The sequence below is a fragment of the Myripristis murdjan genome, chromosome 22 (genome assembly GCF_902150065.1).
Source record: "Myripristis murdjan chromosome 22, fMyrMur1.1, whole genome shotgun sequence".
Classification (NCBI taxonomy): Eukaryota; Metazoa; Chordata; class Actinopteri; order Holocentriformes; family Holocentridae; genus Myripristis; species Myripristis murdjan.
The window spans coordinates 26,944,802-26,954,806 of record NC_044001.1 but is presented as its reverse complement, the minus strand read 5'-3'; the positions used below and the strand labels follow the sequence as shown (position 1 = coordinate 26,954,806).

The window sequence follows — 10,005 nt, the reverse complement described above, 5'->3', positions numbered from 1 at the left end:
TGGAGGATGCGGGCATCGATCCCGCTACCTCTCGCATGCTAAGCGAGCGCTCTACCATTTGAGCTAATCCCCCGCTGCTAGAGCTACCAGCCTCAGCCTCCTTGTAGCTTGGATTACAGGCACGCGCCACCACGCCCGGCACCCAGTGGTGTGATAACAGTCAAATTGGGTGCACCTAGATGCAATTGGACGCCCTCCAGGCATTAGAAAAGGGCAAATCATTATTTGGATGTCCCTTATATGGGAGGGGGGTGGCCCCCTCCCCCTTTGTAGCTTTCCTTCAGATAAGTGGCCACCCATCCAGAAGGTTTACTCAGTCTAAGATCCACATGGCCAAGCCATGGCTTGGCCCCACTTCAACCCACTTCGCGTGTGACTATGATGTTTTCAGCCATGCGCGAACAGGAAAACAACAACAATGGTGGCCGCCAAAGCGTTTGTACGCAGGCGCGCAGTGCTACTCTGTGGTGTTACATTGCAAAGTTACACCGCCACCTACTGGCCTGACATGCACACTACAGCGTTTTCAGTTGTTTTGCGGATTCGTGTGTACGAGGATCGTCCTCACAGCGTTATTGTGTAAACATGGAAATTTTTAAAAATGCAAAGGAATGAGTTTTCCGTTTTCATCAGAACTGTTGTCATGTAAACGGGGCCTTAGTCAATCAAAAGTTGTCCAAGGTTCATACCGTCAAGTGAATTTGGAGATGTTACCATGCCATCATTGTTTGAGTAGCTAGAATGTGTTGTTTTTGATGGCAAGTGGCGAGTAGATTCATGTGAATCCAGAGAACATTTCCTGTGTTTGTTTAAAGAGAGGAAGTGCCCCAACTTCAATCACAGGAAACAGAGTGACACACCCCTTCAGCCACTGAGCTCACACATAGGCACTCACATACACTTTGATTCCACTTTGAAGAAATCCCCATGGACAGAGATTCTCAGTCTTACATACTTGCAGCATAGTCAACAAGGATGTTATTTCTGGATATTTATAAACACACAAGACACCAACAATGAATGCAAATAACTTTTATTTCTAAGTCAGCTATATATCTTAGTATTATCCCTGCAGCATCTGAGCCCATAATCTACCCAATGTGGAGTGGTATAGCAGTATCATCACATCACATTAAAGGGCGGGACAAATTCTGTCCTGTCTTGTTTGCAATAAAGGATAATGGTTTGTACAATTACAAGCACATAAATTGTCCTAGTAGTGTGTTACAAAGGGGATCCCTAACCTTTTCATGCTAGGATCCACATGTAAAGGTGTTTTCCCACCGACATATTGCATATTTTGAAAAGTGAAATAAAGCTGTCAAAAACGTTACTGAAACTTTTGAGTGCTCTTATATTGGTGTACAGTGAATTCTATGAGCAAATAAATAAAATGTCTCAGTCATCTTATTTAAATTGTTAGGGAATTGGCTGTTACCATATGCCAACTTTCCAAAAAACACATTTGTATGCTTCCCCATCTTCAGGTCAGGCTGTAAAACCATAATAAATATACAATTCCTCATACTTTTTATGTGACGCCTTTTTTCTGTATGATTCTTTACTTCTAGAAATTTGTACATGTCAGATAAGAAAGCTGCTACCATTATGTAAGAGTACTCATCATTACTTTCACAGGGTATCAAGGTTAGTGGTGCTAGAGGGCCTGACGGATGTCATGTTGCATGACTTAGACATTTCCAGCCTCTGTTATTGAAAAAAGAATGAAGGTCGTGGCCCTCCCACAACCCACCTATCTGCACGCTGGGACACACAAATGGGTCTGGAACCCATAGTTTGAAAATCACTGGTATTACTATATGTATGTGAGCTGAAAATCAGCAGCTTCCATCCGAAATGTGTTCTGAATATATAGATTATATCACAGCTGAAATACTAACTGTACACTGTGTGTACACATATTCACACATATTCCATATTCCTTACTGGTTTCCCTCATATCTATACCAGAGTATAAGAGGAGATGCAGATAAAGAAACCTGAGTTACAGAAGGATATCTAAATTTTGACAAAACTGAGATCTGGATTGTACAAAAGAGGCTGCAACTGAATACCAGGAGGATGTCCCTAATGTTTTTGTACATTTATTGTATCTTCGAAAAATACCAAAGTGATAATGGCTGTATCCACTGGGTAAAAACTGATAATGGCTGTGAACAGATGCACTGTTCCTTTTAGTGTTCTTTCTTTTGACACAGTAGGCATATCAGGAAATGTACAATAGTCAAATCTATTAATTTCAAAAAAACATTTGTGATAAGTATATTAAAGTATGTTCCCTTTTAGATATATTTTTATCAGCAGCAGGGCCAAAACGGCAGTTCTTTTCATATTAACCAGCATCAAACCAGTCCAACTTGGTGTTTTAGTCATCTATAACACCATGATTTCAGGTGAAAGACAAATGGTAATGTCTTGATGTGTTTGAGAGGAAGAGATGGCTCATGTTGCCCACCACGGACAGAAGTTTTCTGCTCTTCTTTGTTTCCGCTGGTCTGAAGAAGAGACCTGACCTGCCTGCAGCTACTGTCTCGCCTGTGAAGAGATGCCCTCTTGTGGTGAAAACTAGAACAGGCCCTCCACCAAAGCAAAGCTAAAGCCCTGCTCTCTGAAGGGGGTAGCTCTTGGAACACCCTCCCTGTAGAGATTAGATAGCAAAATCAGTGAATCTTTTAAGTCTTTAAACTCATGTGTTCACACTTGCTTTCTTATAGAGACTTGTTCTAATATTTTGTGTTTTTATTTTTTATTATTATTTTATTATGTGTCTTACTCTATTATCACTGATTACTATTTCAGTTATGTATATTCTTACCTTTACATATATAATAGGGTGTAATGTGTTATTTTGACAATGTTTTATTCCACACAGCTTATTTTTTTCTTTGAAGCACTTTGTAAACCCTAGCAAAACAATCATTTGTTTCAATCACTAACACATTATAACCTCTTTCTACTTGATTGTCAACTTATTGACAATTGGCTGTCAATGCTAACAGTCCAAAACACAAATCTACATGCACAGTCAGAATTAGACTAGTATTTCGTTCTGTAAGTAGTTATTTTTACTTAGTTAGGCAGTTTCTTTTTCTATTACCAATCAGTTCAATGAACACCTAGCAATAGAATAATTATGTACTTTCTAGAAATTAAAGCACAACTTTCTATGAGATTTTCTTACATGTCATTTTATTACAGGCCATACATACATTTTCACATTTTTATTTAAAGGTCTATATATGTTTGTCATTGATGTAACTGGAGTCCTCTGTTTGATGAATGGTTACTGTATATGAGGGTATTATTATTATTATTATTATTATTATTAAGTATTATTATAATTGTAATATTTACTATGACTTTTCTCTGAAATTATGCTGAAACTGGACTGCAAAAGAAACCTTTACTCATGTGAAACTGCCAGGTCCTTATTTAAAACTCAACTTTCAAACTCAACTTAAATTAAGGTACCATGTAGATTTGGTGCACATAATATCTAATTTACAAATGTACAGTATAAAAAGCATGAATCCCATTTTGAACTCAGAATCGTATGACCAGCCTAACTAACTCAAGTCACATGTCTTACATTCCACAACATAAGCACTGGGTTTAGATACTCACTGTTGCACCCTGTTACTAGCCTACTAGATTGCATCCTGTGGTGTAACTTGCTTTTTGGAGGTGAATATGATAAAATGTTGAAGAAACCCCTTCAGTATATAAAATATCAATGGCAGACCTTTCAGTGGTTGAGTATCAAAAATATCTTTGGAAAATACTGTATCTGATCCAGTTACCAATCAATCAGAATTGCTTATTTTCAACTTATAGTAAATCTCGATACATAATATGATATGCCATCACTCCATAACAATGAAAGTCATAACAATTAATGCCAATGACTTCGCAAAATAGGAGCCTGTCAGATGGTTATTCACAAGCGAAAAACAGCTCATATTACATAAATGCAGACTAAGTGAATGTCATCTTTATGGCTTGTGATAGCCTAAAATATCCAGTAATATTCATACTCCAACATTCAATCCATAAGGTTGTAAGGGTGGTAATGCAACCAACTACAACCAGCTCCTAAACCTAAGAGTTGAGAGTGCTCTCAAGATTTATATGCATGATAATCAGTATTACTCAGAAAAAATAGTATTACAAATTCAGCACTTTCTAACTTTCTTGCTAGTAAGTTTCAGCTGAGCAGCTTTATACAGGTCTTGGAGAAAAGTAACAGAGCTGTGCAACGACGCAGCATGTGGGAGCTTCGCTTCTGCTCCTGCGGTGCTGCCATAATGTTCCTGATAAAGGTCGCATTATTATTATTGAACCCAGAGCTACTGATTCCCAAACAAATACAGACAGCAACTGGGAAGTGTTTTTTTTTTAAGGTAACCACTTGGAATTTTTGATGTGCTGAGGCCTGCCTGACGTAAACCAAGGTGAACTGTCACCCAGGGCCAGACAATTAAGTGTGTTTTCTACATTCTTCTTCTGTGATATTGTGCTTGATTTCCTGTTGTGAAAGCTTTTGGCAGATGTACACCACTGAGCGGCCCAACTCTCTGACCTTCTGGGACAAACACCCCGTAGCTACCTGCTGTCCCCGGCATTGTTCTGGTTCTTTTCAGTCATGTACCATGCTGACTCAGCTGGTTTTACTGATTAACCCTCTTTGGCATGAGTTTGTGTTCATCAGCTACTTTAGTGATAGCAATTTTACAACTTCAAGCTCCAAAGGACAGTCCAAACCCAAAAGCTCTGTCACCTTCCGTCTAAAGTCCAAACTTTACACCAGGGTTCTCAAAGTTTTGATGGCTGATGGCCAATTTAGGGACCTATAGCCTGTTCTAGACTAAAATTCATGCCAGTGATGAATCATGTGAGAAATGCATTTTGTGTTTTCTGGGGGAGAAAAAAAAATCCCATTTGTATATTTGTAGATATTTTAATGACAAAAATGCATGTTTACAATTTATGCTTTGGAATGGTTTGCAGCTAGTAATGTAAAATAACCATAATAATCTATAGTTAATGAGGCTAAAACAGATTCAAAACAAAGTTAGCGCTGCTCCATTTCTCCTGAAACTTTCTTTTCTCCTCACTGACATGTTTTTTGCGCAATGGCCCCACTTCCTCCATCTCGCTAATCGGCTAACATACCTACAATGATGCCATGCAGCCATTCCTAATATAACAGCTTGGCCCAGGGAGCATAATTTTACCATTCTTAAAAGCAAAGTACTGTGTGATATAGGTTGCAAAGACTGCATGGTGTGTAGCCCAAACTGCATGGGATTAGCATGAGGTGGGCATGTCTGCAAAGATGAGAGCCGTGGCTGCTCAGAGAACCCATTTTCATTCAGAGATCTGGAGGTCAGAGGTCAATGGACCATGCTGAAAATGGCCATGGTCAGTTTTTCCTTCACCAAAATTTAGCTTATTTGGGAGCAATTCCTGACAACCCAGCATGACATAGTTGGTAGCAAGGTATTCCTTAGGTCCTCTAGTTTCATATGATAGCATCTTCACTCTAGCTTTAAAACTGAGTCTGCTAAAGCCTTTTCTCCACTGAAGTGTCGTCAAAGGTTGCCAGTGACCTTCAATTATTGCCAATGACCATCAACTATTACTTCAAAAAGGGAGTAATATTTTTGAACTGATAATAATTATCAATATCAATTTTTTTTTTACTCATAGTCAACTAATGATAGCCAGTGAATGTAATCCTCTGTTGTTGTAATATTATCAGGAACATAATTTAATTAACTAAATATATTATATTTTATTACATTTTCACCCAGTTTTGAGGGAATTTTTTCCCATTATTACACTGTTGTCATATTGCCACAACACTCTTTAAAGTATTACACCAGTTAAAATCTGCAGAATATTGTAGAAGCTGGAAATATTAAAGCAACTTCTTTGATTAGTCAGGCCTTTGCCATCTGCCCAGTGAAAAGCCCTGCAGTATCATCCTGTCATCCAAACTCTACAAGCTTTCACCCTAAAGCATCCACTTCTGTGACATGTTATTCTGGATGCTTAGGTGCAATTTTACCACAAAAGGAATTTAATTACATGAATATAAAAATGGAAAAGGAGACACCAACATAAATTGTCCTCATAATACAGATAGCCACCACGAGGGTTCAGGAAAGCTTCACTTTGCTTTGGCATAGATTTCAAATGTTTCTCCACTGGAGTGTGCGACACCATTCTTCCATAAGAAACTCCTTAATTTAAAATTTGGATAACGTTGGCAGAAAATGCTATCTCAGACACCGCTCCAGGATCTCACTTAGTGCTCCACTGGGTTGAGATGTGATGACTGGGCTGGCCATGGATTATCATGTTCATGATCATCAAACATTCAGTGACTACTGATATCCTCTAGATGGAGCCAACAGAGTCCTGGAAGGTTTTACAGTAAAACCATCAGGACAGAAATGCTTCACTTTTTTGCTTCGGATAACACTTTTGACTGTGCAGTGTTAATATTCAACTTCGTATCAGCTCAGCGTGGTAGGCTAAGGGGTAGGCAGGGTGTGGGGTAAATGAGGAGTAGGAACCAACACCACCACCTGGGGAATTTCACCCCAAGAGCTACAACATCAAGTATCTTTGGCACTGTTTTCACAGGCTGAAAAGGTAGAGCCATGCTTCCAAATTAAACAAAAAAATGCTTATTGAAATGACCAAGGATATGCAAGGACTGGAAATGGTCAGGAGGGAGGGCAATAATGCTAATGACCAATATAAAGGCCAACAAGAATGGATTCTATAAGTGATGACAAAATAACTCTTTATTACATTTACAATTAAAAAGTCCACAGTCCCATTAAATCAGATGTACCTATAATGCCCCCTTAAGTAACTTCAAACATTTTTCATATTGTACAACTGAGTGAAATAGTGAGAACACAGGCACCAGCAGGAGATAAATCTCATCAGATTGTCCAAAGAGGTGCTCCCCATTTAGAGTCTAAACTCCCCTCCTGTTTTCCCACCACCAGCTGACACTGTCAATCTCCTCCATCCATGCTCGACCTTGATTTTTTTCCCCTCATCCCTTCATCCCTCTATCCTTTCATCTGTCAACCCTCATGGCTTCATTCCTCAACCCCAACCACTCCATCTGTTCATCCCTCATCCCTCCCTATGGAACCTCAATCCACCCCTCCGTACATAATCTCGGTTTTCCACCATATTAGAAACTATTTTGAATTTGTATGCTCTTGCCATGTTTTTTTTGTTTGTGAAATAGAAGATAAATAGAAGTCTTGTGTGTCATTTTGTTCACATTTCCCTGTAATCCACCAGGATATTTGGTATCCTAAGACACCTTGGGATCGCCACTAGAATTTAAAATAAAGTTCTGAGAGTCTCAGCAATACAGCATGCATTTGTAATGACAACCCACCAGTGAGATCAGTGGAACTGAAGTGGCTAATACAAAATCTAAAAGGAGTGAGGGGATGTTGGTTCAAAAATGGTTAAATCTGCCAGTCCAACATGATCCTAAAGGAAGGAAAGGAAGATAAACCATATTCCCTTGGTCCAACACACAAAAAATAAGTGCAGTTACCCTAACCTAACTGGTTCAAAGCTGATACTAAGTTAAAAGTCAGATGAAAGTCTATTGATACCAAGTATCTACTTTTATCCAGCCATTGGTTTCCATTCACTCCACTATGATATGGAAATGAACTTTCAGAGACTTTTCAGATACCCCAGGGAAACATTTGCTTTATACAGCCAGTTCCATGGTTTATGAATGCTGACAACTTTGTGAGCCACAGAAGCAGAACATTTTAAGGTGGGTGTTGCAACCAAAAGTTCTAATTTGAAAATTAAGGGATTTTTATTTTATGTTGTGAAATCTTCAGTACCCTGCATAATTTGCAAAATAGTTTGTTGCAATGTAAAATGTGGCTTATTTGTAATAATTTGATGCAATAAGTTGCAATAAGTTGATACTTAGTTGAATATTAGTCTAAACATAGTTTAACATTTCTTTGTATTAATGGCATTTACCTCACCTTCTAAGATGTTTAGGGACACAATCAGTGTGAGGAAGGTGCATACCATATAATAACAAAATTAAAGAAGCCAATCCACTTTTTTTGATGTATCCCATATATTACAGGTGTCAAACTCGTGCCATGGAGGGCCAAGAGGCTGCAGGTTTTCATTCCAACCAACAACTCCACCAGGTGATTTCACTGATTAGTCCCGCCTCTCTGTTTGGAGGTAGGGTGATCAGTGAAATCTTGGAGGGCCTCTTTGACACCCCTGCCATATATGAACCCACTGACCACGCAACTTCTTTCACATGTGTAGTAAAATAGATCCTGTGTGGTCCTAGTTGAGTCATCCTCATTACTGCAGGTCTTGCTTATTGCGATAAGCAGCAGCTTCTAAAGTAATAGTGTAGATGGATGCTAATTCATTCATACATTAATACATTCATACAAGAGAATTCTGCTGAAATGTGTGGAGGCCTGTGTTATGCAACTAGCCTTTTCCCTAGAAGGCTTTCAGTGGTTCCACCATAGGCAAGCACATACAGCTCACTGTGGGCAGGCACAAGCACCATAACTCACTAATTTGCATATCATGAGATGGCACACAGACTACTTTTGTGCATTCTTTCTGCAAGTGGTTAATTCTGGGGTTTACACAGATGTAGCACAGGCAGGAACAGGCATGTTTGACCTTTATAGATCAGTCTTTTGTTGGTCTATCAAATTATGTCATGGTAGAGTTCATTTGAAGTAACTGAGGTGAAAGGAGGGGGGAAATAATCCTAGTTGTTTGACAAGAGGTTGAAGCCACAAGGGTGCAACAAAAAAGGCAGCTAACTTATATCTAACAGAACATGTGAACTCAAGTCCGCAAGCATTTGGACAAAGTGCACTTATAATTTGTTTATATTTATGTATTTATTTATTTGTCTCCAATGCAGCAAAGTCTCAAAAGCATCAATGCGGCTTAAGCACTTTGCGGAGAAAGTTTGTTGTCCCTGAACCATAATACTGGAAGTACTCACAAATGATGCACAAAGAACTATAAATGGCAGGGAGTGTTATACAGCTGTCTCCTCCAGTTGTGCAATGCTTTATGGACCCACACTGTGTAACATATGAACTTCAAATCAGAATTTGAGTGGAGAAATTGGTTTACTTTGACAAATATTTTCTGTCCTCATTCAACCATTCTCACAACTCAAAAATAAACTGTGATTACTTTCTTTTCTGCCCCACTGGCAGGCAGTGCCTATATGATGGATGTATTGATCTGTCAGTCCATTCAACACTTTACTCCAAGGCAACATTTCTGGAAATCTGTCAAGATTGCCATGAAATTTAGTGAGCACATTCATGTTCCACAGAGGATGAACCCTGTCAGTTTTGACCTCATGATCTTTTCTGTTGGCCAAAATGTCAGCTTTGCACTCAAGATGTCCCCAAATCTAATTAGTGGATTGCTGTGATATTTATCAAGTGCATTCATGCCCCCCAAAAGAACAATCCTCTCAGTTTGGGTAGCCTTAACCTTTCCCCCAGCTCTCTCGTCAGGGTAATCAAATTTGATGTCTCAAAGTCTATTTGGTGGATTGCCCTGAAATTTGAAAAGCAAATCCATGCTGCCCTGAGGATGACTTTTGTCAACTTTAGTGACCTTATGACCTTTCCTCTAGCACCACCCACAGGCCAAAATGTAAAAACACCATTCTCCCACTGCTTGCATTCCCCCAGCATCAGCACCAAGCCACCAAAGCACCAATGGCACAGGGCCAAGTTTGTCTTGGCATATTTTGCTTCCAAATTCTAGTGAGTGTGCAATAACACAACCCGGTCCAGCTTTTATTTTTCCGTTTCAACATGCAGCGTGCACACATTTGTGAAGTGGTCCAGGTTAAAAAAAACATTTACTTTTAGTACTGCAGACGTCATGTCTTTGTACTTGCTT

The 10,005-nt window shown here is 39.2% G+C and overlaps 1 non-coding gene across 1 annotated transcript; it reads right to left on the bottom strand.

Annotated features, from left to right (window-relative positions):
• trnaa-agc (transfer RNA alanine (anticodon AGC)) lies at positions 1–73 on the bottom strand. The gene has a single exon. It is a non-coding gene; the product is annotated as a tRNA-Ala (tRNA).
• Between the last annotated feature and the right edge of the window lie 9,932 nt (positions 74–10,005).